Here is a 17,959-nt window from a genome sequence, read left to right on the forward strand (position 1 = left end):
TATAGCATCCAACATAAACTCTTTGTTAGATATAAACAAAATGAAAATGAACAAACGCTATAATGTAATCTTGCTTTTAAAAAGTATTTGAATAAAGTTCCTATCATTCTGGCATTGTAACAAACTGCCTTTCAATATGTTTATCATCACTCTAAGTAACTAGAGAAAAGCATAGAGGAAATATTTTATTCCAATTTAAAATGTCATTTGGAAATGAAAACAAACTACTCACATTTAATGAAAAGTTTTCAAAAGCACATTTTTAAAATCAGAATTCACACTGAATGCCACAAGGATCTGTCTACACCATACCAGATCACATTTCAGAGTGGGGAAAACCAGAATAAGAGTTGGAAGGGACCTTGAATGTCTTCTATTCCAATTCTCTGCTTAGGCAGGAAACCCTACACCGCTTCAGACAATATCATCTTTAAAACTTCCAGTGTTGGAGCATTCACAACTTCTGGAGGCAAGTTGTTCCATTGATTAATTGTTCTGTCAGGAAATTTCTCCTTAGTTCTAGGTTGCTTCTCTCCTTGATTAGTTTCCACCCATTGCTTCTTGTCCTGCCCTCAGGTGTTTTGGAGAATAGCTTGACTCCTTCTTTGTGACAGCCCCTGAGATATTGGAACACTGCTATCATGTCATCCCTTGTCGTTCTTTTCATTAGACATACCCAGTTCCTACAACCCTATTGACAATCTATGGGACATTGCCAAGAGAAAGATGAGAGGCATGAGGCCGAACAATGCAGAAGAGCTGAAGGCCGCATTTGAAGCATCCTGGTCTTCCATAACACCTCAGCAGTGCCACAGGCTGATAGCTTCCTTGCCACGCTGCATTCAGGCAGTAATTGCTGCAAAAAGGGGCCCAAACCAAGTACTGAGGACATATGCATGCTTATACTTTTCAGAGGTCCAATAGTGTTCTATGTACAATCCTTGTTTTATTGATTGCACGTAATATTCTAATTTTCTGAGATTGTGGATTTGGGTGTTTTCATGAGCTGTAAGCCATAATCATCACAATTATGACAAATCACGGCTTGAACTATCTTGCTTTGCATGTAATGAGTCTATCTCATATATTAGTTTCACCTTTTAACTTACATTACTGAAATAAATGAACTTTTGCATGATATTCTAATTTTTCAACTTTCACCTGTATTTTCCATGATTTGGAAATTACAGATATGGATGAAGTCTAAAATTAATTTATAGTACTTTATTTACAGGTACAATACATTGCTGGCTCATATTGAGATTCAAGATCTATCTTACAAATACTCTTACATGTAGTCAGATATCCCATGTCCTCTATCAGTACACTTACTCTAGGCATCAGCAAGGATTATTATAGTTTCTACACTGCATTATGCTGTTTGTTTCTCCTGCTTGTTGGCTACAGGAGACTACAAGCCTTTAATCTCAAGATAAAGGTACAGAAAAAGAACTTCATTACCCATAATTAAAAAGTGTGTCCAGATAAAGTACAGGTTACTTTTAGTTTTCTTCTGTAGCACTGAATGTTGCAAACAATATGTCATGATCACACTTCTTATTCCTTGAGTATCTTTTAGTTGATTGTACATTTAAAGTTGCGATTTTGCTGGTCAATCAAGCACAGTAATCCCACGGTCATTGAACCAGGTTTTGGTGCTTTTGGCAGTGTGGGCAGGTGCCAAGTCCTGCTGAAAAATGAAGTCAGCATCCCCATAAAACTCATGTGCGGAAGGAAGCATGAAGTGCTCCAAAAACTCCTGGTAGAAGCTGTGTTGACCCTGGACTTAATGAAACACAGTGGACCAACACCAGCAGATGACATGGCTCCCCAAATCAACACAGACTGTGGAAACTTCACACTGGACTTCAAGCATCTTGCAGTGTGTGCCTCTCCATTCTTACTCCATACTCTAGGTCAGTGATGGCGAACCTATGACACGCGTGTCAGTGCTGACACGCGTAGCCATTTGGGGTGACACGCACAGGATTTCATGCGATTCATCCTCGGCTCCTGCACGGCCACCGAGGATGAAAGAATCTGTGCTGGAGGAACGGGGGGGGCGGGACGTGTGATCTCCCCCGCCCACACTCACTTACTATATCGCCGCCGCCCCTTTCTGAGCGCAGGGGCTGCTGGTAAGGCGTGTGTGCCGTGCGCACACACGTCATCAGCACGGCGAGGGAGGACCCGCAGGAGAGGAGCGCGGGAACAGTGCGCGCCTCTCTCCAGTCAGGCCGGCACAGAGAGTCTACTCCTGGGACTGTCGGTTACGACCGCACCACACTTATCCCAGTTCACGGCAGGGCTGTGGAGTCTGCTGCTTCCAGCTCCACGTCCTCATCAACATGCCACTCCGGCCCGCCCCCGCTATGAATATTCATATTCTTCGCCCTCGCGTCACTAGGAATATTCATAGCAGGGGCGGGCTGGAGCGGCATGTTGATGAGGACGTGGAGCTGGAAGCAGCCGACTCCACAGCCCTGGTTCACGGCACCTCAAACAAGTTCAATAATATCAAGGGCAACATATGAAATCGACTGATGAACAAAGAAGTTACTAAGCAGGTATGTTAAATAATTTGTTTTTGGTTTATTAAATACAATTATATATTGCAATTATACATTTTTGTAGTTTAAACTATAAATTGCGCAAAATTATGTTTTTGTCGAAGTGACACACAACGTGAGTTATGCTCGATTTTTTGCCGATTTTTGACACACCACGCCAAAAAGGTTGCCCATCACTGCTCTAGGTCCTTGGTTTCTAAATGAGATGCGAAAGTTGCTCTCATCAGAAAACAGGACTTTGGACCACTGAGCAACAGACCAGGTCTGTTTTTTTTTAGCCCAGGTAAGACGCTTCTGACGTTGTTTGTTGTTCAGGAGCGGCTTGACAAGAGGAATACGACATTTGAAGCCCATGTCCAGGATCTGTCTGTGTGTGGTGGCTCTTGATGCACTGACTCCAGCCTCGGTCCACTCCTTGTGAAAGTCCCCAACACTTTTGAATGGCCTTTTCCTGACAATCCTCTCCAGGCTGCGGTCATCCTTGCTGCTTGTGCACCTTTTTCTTCTACACTTTTCCCTTCCACATAACTTTCTATTAATGTGCTTTGATACAGCACTTTCGGAACATCCAACTTCTTTTGCAATTACCTTTTGAGGCTTTCCTCCTTATGGAGGGTGTCAATGATGGTTTTCTGCACAACTATCAGGTCAGCAGTCTTTCCCATGATTGTGATTCCTACTGAACCAGACTGAGAGACCATTGAAAGGCTCAGGAACCCTTTGCAGGTGTTATGGCTTAATTAGCAGATTAGAGTGGGACACTTTGAGCCTAGAATATTGCACTTTTCATAATATTCTAATTTTCTGAGATTGTAGATTTGGGGTTTTCATGAGCTGTAAGCCATAATCATCACAATTATGACAAATCACAGCTTGAACTATCTTGCTTTGCATGTAATGAATCTATCTCATATATTAGTTTCACCTTTTAAGTTGTATTACTGAAATAAATGAACTTTTGCACGATATTCTAATTTTTCAAGTTCACCTGAATTTTCATTCTGTTCTACTTTCTTCTGATACCACCTTAATTACTGTATCCAAGTCTTCAAATCACACTTTAAGAAGAATTCAAGAAAATAAAACACTCTAAAAGAAGGGTAACAAAGAAATTCAGTGGATTAGAAAGTAAAATCTAGGATGAGAGATTGAACGAGCTGGGTAAGAGAAAAGATGATTCAATGAGATCATGACAGCACTCTCTAAATACTTGAAAGATGCTCATATAAAAGATCAATGGTTTTCTAACATTTCAGAGTGTAAGACCATGAATAATGGACTTAAGTTACAAAAAAAGCAGAATTCCAATTGCATGTTTGGGGGAAAACTCTTCAACAGTAGAATTACTTATCCAGAAGGATGGTGAGCTCCTCTTCCTGGATGCATTCAAGTAGCCATCTGGCCAGACATTTTAATCTGTATTCCTGCCCTTACCTGAAGGTTGGACTTAATGGCCTTGCTGGCCTCTTCCACTCTATGATTCTATGATTTGAACCATCCCATTTACAATTATTTGTAAATCTGCATTAATGCTACCATTCATAATAGTGGGCTCATCATATTTCAATGTAGCCAAAAATGCTTCAAAAATTAAAATGACATTATCAGATCATGTATCTGCATTTCCTTTAAAAATGCAGACTATACAAATTAAAAAGCAAACAAATAACTTTGAGGGTAATGTACACAGTGAATTCTTCTAATGTTTAGATATAAATTTGTGATGACCTTGATTATTCCTACTCAGATCTAGGAAGGTCTGACTGCCATAACATTCCTGGCCATAATAAATTTATTAGGTCATTGACTTTAACAAACTTTAACTGATTTCTATGCATTCTTTCTATTATCCATTCAATGTTTTCTTTTTGCAAGTCTTAGATTATAGAATTTCTATCATACTAAATATGAAAAGACATATATGTGATTTGATTCTTAAAAATGGCAACACGGAAATTATTAGTAAACATTTCTATTAGAAAGGTATTAAAAAAGCATAGAAAACAGTTTTTAAGATTAACAGAGATTGATAGTGCCTAATGACAATATTCTATATAATATATATTATAAGGTACATTCCAATGGGTAACTCTCTGTCTGTGTTTTGTTTTGTTTTACTAGGTTAGAATGCTCACTCAATGAAATCTAAAACTGCTCATAACCACTAGAACTACCACAGATGATTTATACCATAATCTTTCCATTTTAATTTTCAGATCATTATACTTTTGTGATTTCTCCAATTCTTTGTCTTCTATGCCCGTGATGGCGAACCTATAGCATGCGTGACAGAGGTGGCATGCAGAGCCCTGTCTGTGGGCACATGCACCATTGCCAACTGCTCTTGTTTCTAGCATGCACATGCACGCTGACCAGCTGGTCTTTGCACACTTGCACACACTGGCAACCTGAAGACCAGCTGGCCAGTGCATGCATGCACATCAGCCAGCTGGTCTTCGGGTTTCTGGTGTGGGCATGTGCGTGCACATTCCAATTTGGGCACTCAGTACTGAAAAGGTTCGCCATCACTTTTCTCTGCTATTATCAATTGATATTGCCACATAAATTATCTACACTTTATTCTTTTAAACCACAATTAAAACAAGATACTTTCTACTTATGCATAATGGATAATTAGATCTGTTTAAAATATAAAAATATGAATGTCAAACAAACAAAAACGGATGTCAACCAAAATACAATATTAAGGCACATACAATTAATGTCTGTTTACAATGTACTGTTTACAATTAAGATGTATTTTCTTATGCCTTAAAACATGTAATATATACCATATTTTTTGGTTTATAAGACACACTTTCCTCCCCAAAAAAGTGAGAGGAAATGTCTATGCATCTTATACAGCGGATGTTGCTGAGGGCCTGCCTACCTGCCGACTCCCACCCTTCGGCCTCTGCCTCCCAGCAATTTGCCTCCTTGCAGAAAATAGCAAACAACCTGGTCAACTTCAGCACAGCCTGATTTAGCACAATCAGCTGATTGGTGATTGGATCTGCCTTCCAGAATGCCACCTATCAGCTGTTCCAGGCTGCGGAGATCGCCACTGCACATCACTGCTGCCACCAATCACCCCTGCCACCTATTGTCACCTCTGCACACCCTATTTTTGGCCTCTGCGTGCCCCATTTTTGACCTGTTCCGGGCAGCAAGGATAGCCAGCGACGGAGATCCCTGCTGCTTAGAACGAGCTGAAGACGGGGCGCATGGAGGCCGAACATGGGGCACACGGAGGCCGAAAATGGGGCACATGGAGACGGCAATAGGTGGCAGAAGCGATAGGCAGTGGTGATCCCCGCAGCCTGGAAAACAGTATTCCGGGAGGCCGATCCAACCGCCAATCAGCTGCTCATGCTAAATCAGACTGTGCTGAAGCTGACCAGGCTGTTTGCTGCAAGAATGAAAATTACTGGGGGGCAGATTTTTCCCCGCACCTAGTTTTCTCCCCAAAAACCAAGTGTGTCTTATAGTCTGGAGTGTCATCTTATAGTCAAAAAAATATAGTAACTCATAATACAAAATTCTACAAATCATATGCAAGTTATTAATGATCTAATAAGGTACACTTAAATATGTTTTCTTTACATAATCAATACAATAGTTGAATTGCAGTCCAACATTAGCATTGTTCGTACATAATATTAAGGACTGTATTAAAAATCCGGAATAATTTTATATCTATAGCGCACTAATTGAAATGAAGAATCAGCCACAAATACCATTTAGTTGTAGACTTTTCTGCTTAAATAGTATACTCTAAATATTAAAATCCTGAAGAAAAAAAATCTAGTTTTTGAATCTCATTTCCTCTCAACTCCCTTGTTATATAAATCTTTCCTATTAAAGGTCACATGCCATCTCCTGGCTGCCCTTTAAATTCCAGGAGCAAATTGTTAGTGCAAGTTACATTCCAAATTAATGAGTTTTGTGATAAGCTTTGCCTTCCCCCCCCCTGTGAGATATAAGTAACAATATATTTAAACTGAATTTGTTTTTAACTCTGTGTTTAGTCAAGTGCAAATAGTTAATAGATGCTTGATAATGACAGGCGCAAAACATATCGCAAGAGATACATATGTATTGTATAATGCAGCAGCACAGTTTTGTTGTATAAATAGTACGTTACCAAATTGTGCCAAAATTATATTGTTTGGAGTTCATATTTCTCTTCTTCTTTACTATTTTTTTTTTAAAGTTAAAATACAAATCAGTGTTATTGGGATGATTTGGGTTAATTACGAAGCCATGGGAAACTTTTTACGAGTTGATTACAATAACAGTTTGTAAACAGAAGGTTTTGAAACAATCGTTTTGCTTTTTAAATTATTGTTCTACTTGTTAACTATTTTGTCATTAATATAGTAGATTAGATGATTGGTTAATAATCTGCAAATAGAATTAGTAGTAGTTTAAAATTTTGCGGGGCTGTTTTGAAAGGGGTGGGAAATTAATATTGCTGTAATATATTTATCAGTAGAGGGAATATGTGTATATGTTAGTGTTTTTTACACTTTTCAATGTCATTTTGTGGGTTTGTTTGTTGTTAAAATGTCGGCGTTTTGGAATTCATATTTCATATACTGGTACATGTCAGAGAGAGAGATGTGATATGTGTAACCTAATTTATGCAAATACATAATTCTGTATATAAGCATTTTACTCTTTATGTCTATATGTATATACACCAAAATAAAGAAGCTATGCGTAATCTGACCATTTAAAAATATTTTTAAAAACTGATTAAGAAGTCTTAAAGGAGATGCTGTTATACTTTAACTACCGGTATAAGCGTATACACAATCAAGAAATTTAATACTGCAGACTTAAAATACTTTTTCTTTTTGTAATATAAGTGTTTTACTCCTTTTCTTCCAGCACAATCCCATGCATTTACAGTACACAAGCAGTCATAATAATTGTCTTTCTCACATATAAGCATTTTTCAGTTAAAAGCAATGCATTTTAACAATATGATATTCACTTCATGAAAATGAATTAAGAAAACAAATCAGGAAAGTACCAAACTGGAAAAATCCTGTGTGGGAAAGATTTTCTGTAGTCTAACATTATAACCAAATGATTTTTTTCTTCTCAATAGATGAGCTTTGCCAGCAAACAAGCAAGAAGGTTTAATATCATTCAACCCCTTTTACTCCTAATTAGTTGCTCAGCTTAAAATTCTGGGTCCTGGCAGTAACCTGGAAGGAAATACTCCTTCAGGCAGCTTCACCTAAATGGTTTAAGGCTTTACAAGTTAATTCAAATAGCAGCACCATAAAGTTGATGGAAACGTCATGCAGTACTTTATCAGAACAATCTTGTCTGTATAAGAAAGAATTGGCTCTTTAATGACACTGCACCTGTTACTAAACTGTAATGTGGAAAAGCTATTCCTGGTGAACTAATTCTGGAGTATTTGGGTCTACTAGGAGTTAGTTCAAAAGATCATGGAATGCTGAGGAAAACTGTCATTAAAGAAATAATTAAGACCAAATGTGTTATTTCAAATTGTTGATAAATGTTGTTGATAAAGGCACCAGAAAGTCGGATGAGCCCAATTAGTAGGGAATGCACATTGCCCAAGAATAAGCAAAAAAATTCAAGGCCACTTGATAATTGGAGTACAGGGAACTTCAATACAGAACATAAACAAAAGTCTTTCATTTGATAGATACTGTACTGAAGAAAAAACATCTTTTAAAACTGTGCTCTGTATGTGGGATAATAAAGCAGGCCAAGAAAATCTATAGCAAAGCTACCCTATTAAGTTAAAAAAAAAGAGATAAGCACAGATTTACAATGATGCCACCCAAAAATTAAAATAATTTTAAAATGCTTGTAACACAAAAGGTTATAATAGCCAGCTTGCCTGCTTTGGCAATATACTTATATAATTTATGCTCCAATGAGTAATACTAACTATATATTATAAATAATAAAGGCAGCATATACATTAAATAAAATAAATAAATAAATAACGGCAATAGCAATCACAAAAATGCAACAAGTCATAAAAAATTGTTTTAAAAAAGCCATCTAAAAGGTAACTTGGTCATAGAACAGTGTTGTATGAATGACCGGGCATCTTGTCAGTTGGTGTTTAGAAGACAACAGTGTGTGGCCAGGAAAACATGCCTTGGAAGGGAGTTGTATACCTGAGGCCCATCATCACTCCAACTTCCATGGCAAAGTAAGGATAGCCTCATATATAGTATATTATATTACCCTAATCTTATATATAATCACATTTGATGGGTCATTGTGGCTAAGCCATACCTCTCTAGAATCAGATATACCAGTAAATAGTAACACAACTGGAGATAGTAAAAAAAAATATTTTGCCAAAAACAGCCAGAAATTATAAAGCCATTGTAAACATTTCTAACTTTTGGATAAAAGAATCATCTGCCTTCCCAGTGCATTCTATTCTATCCATATAACAAAGTGGCAGAAGTATACTTTTATTCAATCGCTTTTGCTTATTTCAACCAGAAATGCAGCCTTCTTTCCTTCCAACCAAACACACATTATCTGCTACTATTCTACCATCATCTGATTTCCAAATGTCTCCATATATTTTCCTGCATTTAGCAAACATTCTACTAATGTACATAAATTCATCTATTTGTTTTAAATTTTACTATTTATTATAACTTGTACTCATTCCATTCATTTCCAATGTCAAATATAGCTACTGTAATTTAGATGTTCAATAAATTAATTTTCTGATTCTCATTGCAACACACAATGTGATTTTTTTTGCAGATATGGAAACTTGTTGGATGTCTTTTGGCCAGTCATCCTTTCTCCTGCTAATCAAACTCACAGAATTGATGCTATGTGGAAAGTTTAGAAAAGGAAAATACTACCTATTGGAACAGGCTCCTAAAGGAAATGCTGAATATAAATCTGACAAACAACTGACTAAATAAAAATAAAATGCATATCAAAGTCAAAGCATACCATGTATCCATATTTTAACATTTCTTTAATCACATTGTCTATACCTCCTTGTTATGGCCCAGCAGGATCCGGTTGAGCTGCTGATGGACTCGGATAGCGAGGAACCATATGAATCTGCCCTGGACGATGTGGAGGACCCTGGGCAGGGTTCAGACTCAGAGCAGGGACCAGAGAGGCTGGTTGGCCACTAGGAGGTGCCTGAGGCATGGAGCAGTGTGAAGGATCAAAGGCAGTTTGCCCCTGATGCTAGATTGAGAAGGGCTGAGAAACAGAAGCAGCAACTCCGTAGGCAGACTCACAGATGATTAAGCACAGGTGGTTGTTGATTGCCGCCCCCCTCTCCCAAGAGAGATTATAGGTGAGGCATTGGGAGGGGACATTTGCAGGAAACAACCATTTGAATTAGTAGTTAAGAAAATCTATCTGTGTATTCTAGTCGTGTCTGTTCGTTTGGACTATCTGTGTTGCTTCGTTTGAATTATCTGGGTTGCTGCAGAGCTACTCTATTGAACGTGAGTTGCCTGGGCCCTCAGCAAAAGGATTCATTATCTCAGTAATTGAACAGTGGCAAATAGCCAAGCCTGTGTTCTGGTTTATTCACAGGGCGGGGGGGTCAGAACACCTCCTAGTATACCATTTTTTAAACATTCACACAGGATTTTTTTTTCCTTGCTTCAAGTCAGTCTGACCCCTGGCAACTGTCTGTAAGATTCCTCAGTTTTCCTGGCAACATTTTGAAAAGTAGTTTGCTATAGCTTCCTTCCCAAGACTGAGAAAGAAGGACTGGGCCAAGATCACCCAGCTGGCTTTGTGCCTAAGGAAGCACTAGAACTCATGAACTTCCCATTTCTGACCTAGTGCCTTTACCTACTATATGAAACTGGCTCATCAAATGGCACAGCATCTACAAATAACTTTTGTACAATCTACAAATCACTCTTTAATGTTTTGGACAATAACCTGTGTAGGGTTAATATCAATTCTATTTTTAACATATCACTATTACTGCCACATAAATCTCTAGAAATCTTCTCCCAGTGTTCCCTCACCTTACTTTTTTTTTTACAAAATCAAGACAATGTTTAATTATTTGCAAAATGACTCAGCATTTTCTTTTCATCTTTTAATATTAAACATTCCTTGCTCTTTGATTGTATTACTTGGAATTAACTTTTTTCTCTGTGCACATTATATAATATCGTTTTTATATCTTTGCTTTTTGCAGCAAACAATCTCTCGTATTCATTTTTAGTCTCATCCGGAGCCTTGTCCATTTAATAATTCTAATCACGATTACACTTATTAGCATAACTCCACATACTTTTGTGTGACTATTAACATAATTTTCATTGTATTCCAAGCAATATCTACATTCTCTTTCGTTCAATCTCCATTATGTTATGTGGTTAATTCTTTTCATAATGCACCCATAGTTTCTTTTCATGTAGATGTTTTACTTTTACTTTTTTTACTTTTTCCTTCATTTCATTTCATATCTCATTTCTTTCCTAATCTTTCAATTTTATGAAAGATTACCTCTTGATGCAACCATGAATGGTTTGTCCCACATCTCATCACTTTGTTTTCTTCACTATCTTTCTCAATTCTTCTTAAGTGATCACAATGCTTGTAGATATATTTTTATGTTTTGTAAAATATACTTGCGCATAGACTTATACTTAAATCACACATCTGAAAGGAGAAGACCTTTACCTTAGTAGATAGTCACCTTTCTCATTTATGTGGGGTTTCTGAATATCCAAATCACTTTTTATGTACTCTCCATCTTGTTCTACCCATTCATTCATATCAATTAACATAATTATTTTTTCTCTCAGATGATGGTAATTCAGAATTTTGAATATGTTTTCCGAAAGAATATCCTAAAGTATCTTTTATTATCACTACTCATTAGAACGCAACTTAACATGGAAATAATACCAATGTATTCATTCCAATTTTTGTATCAACCAGAAACTATATACTTTCTAGTTCCTTTTTTAACATAAATCTTCACTTTCATATATCAACATTTTAGAAGAGCAATTCATCTTTATTCAAATCTATTTCATTTTCTCTTCTTTTATTAATTCATACTTTCCAACTTTTATTATCCTTAATTCTATGTTACAATTCCTTCTGCTATAGTCATTAACTGACTATAGCAGAAGGAACTGACTATAAACCACTAAAGGTGAATAGAAGCCAACTGATAGTTTCCTGTCTGGTATAACCAAAAGCTTTAAATTAGGATCCATTATATCCTTTCCAGGGGTGGGTTCTGGCAGGCACTACTTCTGGTTCACTCATGTGCATGCTTGATGTGCATGCACCTGCATGTGCATGCATTTGCAGTACAATTAAAATTGGTCTGTGCATCTGCAGAACTGAAAAACAAGATGGGGAACCAGTTCGGGGGCGTGGCAGGCCTGGGTTGCTGCCGGTTCCAGCAACCAAAGCTGCCAAACTATCAGTTTGGCCGAACCAGTCCAAACCAGAAGGAACCCACCACTGATCCTTTCTTAGGACATCAAGAAATGGTATGCCCAAGTAAAGTTTGCTGCAGAAAATACTGGCATTATGAGTTGTAGACAACAACAACTATTGTCCTATGTGCTGGCAAAAGTAATTTGCCCTTTGGAGTTCTCAGTATAGTATTATGACTATTTTGTTCCAAGCAGTAAGTAGTGTTACACGTTTAGTTTCAGGAAATAATGTAAGGAATACATAAGAAATCAAGAGATGGTGATTCAATCCTGACAAAACGTATTTTTGCTAATTTAAAATTATTTTACTTAAATACAAAGTTCAGTTCCTCTTGCTTTTTCCTGTGATGTATTTTCTCTATTATAGGCATATTCTGTTTAAAAAAAAACAGAATTAGGCAAGAGCATACTGTGGTGACTGTAACTATAAATATAGGCTTTATTTTATGCTTCAAGCCTGTATTTCAGAAATTACAGCTAAACACAGAATTTACAATATTTTCAGAGAATGTAACTGTCAATTTGTCAGTGTTGTTTCAAAAATATATTTAAATTGTTTTAAGAAGAAATCTTATCAGTTCTGTACACTCAGGTCCCCAAAGAGTGAAGGACTAGAACTGCTGCACATTTCAAATTTATAACTATGATCTAAGGTCACAAGTTAGTAAAGTTACCCTTTTTTCTGAGATGGAGGATAGAATTATTTCATTGTTGTTATAGTTAGTACAAAAGCTGTTGGATCTGAAGGCAGGACACTGTTTTATAAATCTCTAATTGGTTAGTTGGAGACAGAACTGATTGACCAAAGTGTGCACTACTTGTTCCCAAGATTCTGAGATGAACCAAAATGAAAATAATTTAAGATCAGCTTTATACTGATTTGTGGGGATTGGTGGATTGAAATAGAATGAAAACTGCATCTTATGGGACAACTCTTCTTTTAAGACTTAGCTTCCAGTTTCTAAATAAATTTCATTGCTCTTATTTTGAAGCTCTTCCAGTTTCTATTCTACTGCACCACAACTCTATTCAGAGATTGATAATATTCAGAATATGCAAAACCTGTCCAATTTTATAGGAAAGCAGAAATAGTAAGAAACAGAAACAGAAGGCAGTCCTACAAATATCCAATTTTAGACATGAAAGGCTTTACAGATATATAATCACTTGATAATGCTATGAAGTTTAATGCCTCTCCAGTTATTTTGTTAGCATTAAATTAAGATATAATTTTCAGGAAGCTGCAAGTTTCTAGATATATATATGTATATATATATACATACATACATACATACATACATACATACATACATACATAAAATAAATCACTTTACATAGATACAATTTATAGATTGTTTCCATATATTCTTCACACTAATTATATTTTCATAATACTGAGCTATCAACAGCTATATGTCAAGAATATGCTTGTCAAAATGATACAAGAGTCATATTTGTATAGGCAAATAAACACAAACACTTAGAGGACTAAGATGTTATCTTTAAATACTTTACTTTTCTTAAATTGTCTTATTCATAATCATTTTCCTTCAAACTCTATGAAATAATTTCCAAGTAACTTTCAAACGCGTTCTGTATTTTCTCAAAAACAGAAGATTTGTTCTGAATTTTCTCAAAAACAGAAGACAGCAACATATCTAATAAAGACAACATAAACATTATGAACATATATATTGCCTTTACAAACAAATAAGCTAAACATTTCTCTGTATTTTTGAGCTTTCTTTTATTCTAATGAAATCAAACATATTGAACAGATATAATAAAAACTGTAATCATACAGTTACAGAATTAATAATTAGCATTGACTATTCTTTATGTATTCCTATACCTTTAGTAAGAAGGATAATTATATTGAAGGAATTGTAACAAATATAAATTAAGTAATCTATATAAAGCATTATGAATAACCAGATGCAGATATATCTAAATTCATATACAGTAGTAAGGACACTTAAATATATAAATTCATCAGCACACGAGTAGATTTTAAAACACATAAACAGGTCTCCCAACATGACACCACAGCTTCTGGAACATTTATTGCTTTTACAAATTATACTGGCAGCCTTCTTGCCATTTTCTAGGCTGAAATCACTTATACATTGCCCAGATTTTATCCTAAGCCAAAACCCAGGTAAATATCATCAGCAGGAGAGGGCAGCAGAGGCTGTCTATAATGCTATTCTCTACATTTTAAAAAATTATGCATTTACTACCAGATTAATTCACAGTAGACTGCAGGATTTGGCCTCACATTTCATTATAATTGTTTCAGTTAACAAAGGAATCTAGATACAGTACCAATACTGAATATATTAGCAGTTTTATTTAACTTAACTCTCTTTCATTAGAAGTTTTTAAGTATTTGCTCTTCAATTAAGCTTTTAATTGGAACAATTTTACACATCAATTTGCATAACAAATCATGCTGTATCAGAAAAGGCAATTTCAGTAGGTTAACCTGGTTATTAAGACATTGTTTATTTATTTATCCATCCATCCGATGCATATCCTTTTATTTGTATAATTCAATACTTCTGCCTCCTATTTTTCCCACAATAACCTGTGAAGTGGGTTACGGTTAAGAATGAGAGACTGTCCTAAGTCATCCAGCTGCGTTCCATACCTAAGAGAATTAGAACTTACATCAAAGATAGCCAGAATGTTGTTGAAAAGAAAAATAACTACTTGAGTCATCATGTCTTAAAATACAATATCTTGACAAATGTATCTAGAAATACACATCCGGGACTATCATTAAACAAAGCAATGAAAATCTCATAATAAAGTCATATAAAACAACTTCATTTTGATAAGAACCATAAGATCAGGGTCAATTGGATGAAACCATAAAATTTATATCAGAAAATCTGCATGATTTCATTGGAATTAAAGCAGCACTTTAAATATTTTAAAATTTAAATGCATTCCAAAGAATGTATTATATGTATCCCTTTCAGGGTATACAAATTGACAACATAATATAAAAATAAGTGTTACTAACAGTAAAACAGTATTCTTTGACTTCTGAAGAAATAATAGAATTTGCCATTAAGGCTGAAAATGCCACTTAATTTTGCAAGCCCAAATATGTGTAATATATGTTTTGTTATATTCATGTTCTAAAATTAGCAGTTGGTTAAAAAAAAACCTGTAAAATAGTTGAAACGTGATCTGCCCATTAAGTAGTCAAGACTGTAATAAGTCTGTTAATTAATAACTTAGCTGACCCTTGCTAGAAAGTCAGACCAACAGACAAAATCTATTTATTTTATAGCCCAAATCTATGCAAGTCAGTGGTGGGTTTCAAAAAATTTTGGAACCTCTTCTGTAGGTGTGGCCTGCTTTCCGGGTCCACTGGGTGGAACCTCTTCTAACCGGTTCGATATATTTGACGAACTGGTTCTACCGAATAGGTGCGAACTGGTAGGAACCCACCTCTGATGCAAGTTATTATATTATGTACTGAACTGGACTTGCTGCTTTGTAAAGATGTTTCTAGATGAAGCTAAGAACTTTGACCAACAAATGTATTTTCCTTTAAAAATGAAATTGCTGTGCAAATAGTTTCTTCCATTCTCATAAATGAGACAACTACACAATAAAAAGTGGGCTCTTTGTTCCATGGAGAGATCTGAAAAATCCAAGTTTCAGTTTGTCATGTCCTATAGGGGATTACAGATTATGAGGAGAATTTTGGAGAAAGAAAGGTTAACCCATAGGACTGTGTAAAGACATACGTGTTTACTCATATACAAATAATACAGGCATCATACCGTATAGGAAATCTTACTCAAATTCACCACTGGTCACTGAGCAGCATAATTAGCTGGCCAGAAGGAAACTGATTGTTTTTTTCCTTATGCTATTAATGGTAGAAATCTAACTATTTTGGTCCCTATCAGTCATCTAATCAGATGAATGGCAGCAATCAGATTCCTGATTTATTGTTCCTGGTGGCAATCAGAAGTACGTCATTGGCAAGAGGAAAAATTTCTAACTGCTTTCTGCTTGACCTGTTCAAGACTTTTGGAAAGGAAAATAACAAAGGTAAGTTTTAAATACTGTTAATAAAGTAACTGTGAGTTGCATGTAAGGTCTGCAGCCATCTTTTCTTTTGGATCTTTGGCCTGCCACACTCTCTATTATTCTACTATGCATTTTCTATTGTGGGAAAATGGGAGGGAGGATTGTACGGAGTTAGATGCTATGTAGCCATAACAAAATTCTTTCTAGAAAGCCAAGATCATCCTTTGTTTTTGCACCTCTGCACCTGACCAGAACTGGATAGGTGGAACTTATTTATTTATTTATTTATTTGTTTGTTTGTTTGTATTGTATGCCGCCCACTCCCGGAGGACTCCGGGCGGCTCACAAAAGACAAGGGAAAGGGGGGAACAAGACGAAGACAACATATTAAAAACAAAACCAACATTCACAATTTCCGTGGAGGTAGATGCTTCTCAGCTCCCCCCAGCCTGCTGGAACAGCCAGGACTTGGTGGCTTTGCGGAAGGCCGGGAGGGTAGTAAGGGTCCGGATCTCAACAGGGAGCTCATTCCAGAGGGCCGGAGCTGCAACAGAGAAGGCTCTCCCCTGGGGAGTCGCCAGCCGACATTGGCTGGCAGATGGAATCCGGAGGAGACCTAACCTGTACGATCTAATTGGTCTGAGAGAGGTAATCGGCAGGAGGCGGTCTCTCAAATACCCAGGCCCACTACCATGAAGGGCTTTATAGGTAGCGACCAGCACCTTGAAGCGGATTCGGAGACTAATAGGTAGCCAGTGCAGCTCACGGAGGATAGGTGTAACGTGGGTGTACCTTGGTGCACCCACAATCGCTTGCGCGGCTGCATTCTGGACTAATTGGAGTCTTCTAACACTCTTCAAGGGCAGCCCCATGTAGAGAGCATTACAATAATCCAGTCTTGAGGTCACAAGGGTGTGAGTGACTGTCTGAAGGGCCTCTCGATCCAGGTAGGGTCGCAATTGGTGCACCAGGTGGACCTGGGCAAAGGTCCCCCTGGTCACAGCCAACAGATGGTGTTCTAGAGTCAGCTGTGGGTCCAGGAGGACTCCCAAATTGCGAACCCTCTCTGAGGGGCGTATAATTTTGCCCCCCAGCCTGAGAGATGGAATAGTTAGACAATCTTTGGGAGGGAACATCAGAAGCCACTTGGTCTTGTCTGGATTGAGTGCCAACTTGTTTGCTCCCATCCAGACTCTAACAGCCTCCAGGCACTGGCACATCACTTCTACTGCTTCGCTGAGTTGGCATGGGGCAGACAGATACAGCTGCGTATCGTCTGCATATTGGTGATACTTAATCCCGTGCCGGCGTATGATCTCACCCAGCGGCTTCATGTAGATGTTAAATAGGAGGGGGGACAGGACTGAACCCTGCGGCACCCCATACTTGAGGGGCCTTGGGGTCGATCTCTGCCCTTCGACCAACACCGACTGTGACCTGTCCGGGAGGTAGGAGAACCACCACAAAATGGTGCCTCCCACCCCCACCTCTCACAACCGTCGCAGAAGGATACCATGGTCGATGGTATTGAAGGCCGCTGAGAGGTCAAGAAGCACAAGGATAGAGGGTGACCCCTATCCCTGGCCCGCCAGAGATCATCGATCAGCGCGACCAAAGCAGTTTCTGTGCTGTAACCAGGCCTGAAACCCAACTGAAAAGAGTCTAGATAATCGGCTTCATCCAAGGACCGTCGGAGTTGCGAGGCCACCACTTTCTCAACAACCTTCCCTACAAAGGGAAGGTTGGAGACTGGACGATAGTTGCTCAAAATGGCTGGGTCCAGAGACAGTTTCTTCAGGAGGGGTCTCACCACTGCATCCTTTAGGAGGGGTGGGAAGATTCCCTCCTGGAGAGAGATGGTCACAATTG

The 17,959-nt window shown here is 37.6% G+C and overlaps 1 protein-coding gene across 2 annotated transcripts in view; it reads right to left on the bottom strand.

Annotated features, from left to right (window-relative positions):
- Nucleotides 1-17,959, bottom strand: part of SBF2 (SET binding factor 2) — a 221,720-nt gene that overhangs the window by 171,245 nt on the left and 32,516 nt on the right. The gene's annotated exons all lie outside the window — the stretch shown is intronic.

The sequence above is a fragment of the Thamnophis elegans genome, chromosome 1 (assembly GCF_009769535.1).
Source record: "Thamnophis elegans isolate rThaEle1 chromosome 1, rThaEle1.pri, whole genome shotgun sequence".
Taxonomy (NCBI): Eukaryota; Metazoa; Chordata; class Lepidosauria; order Squamata; family Colubridae; genus Thamnophis; species Thamnophis elegans.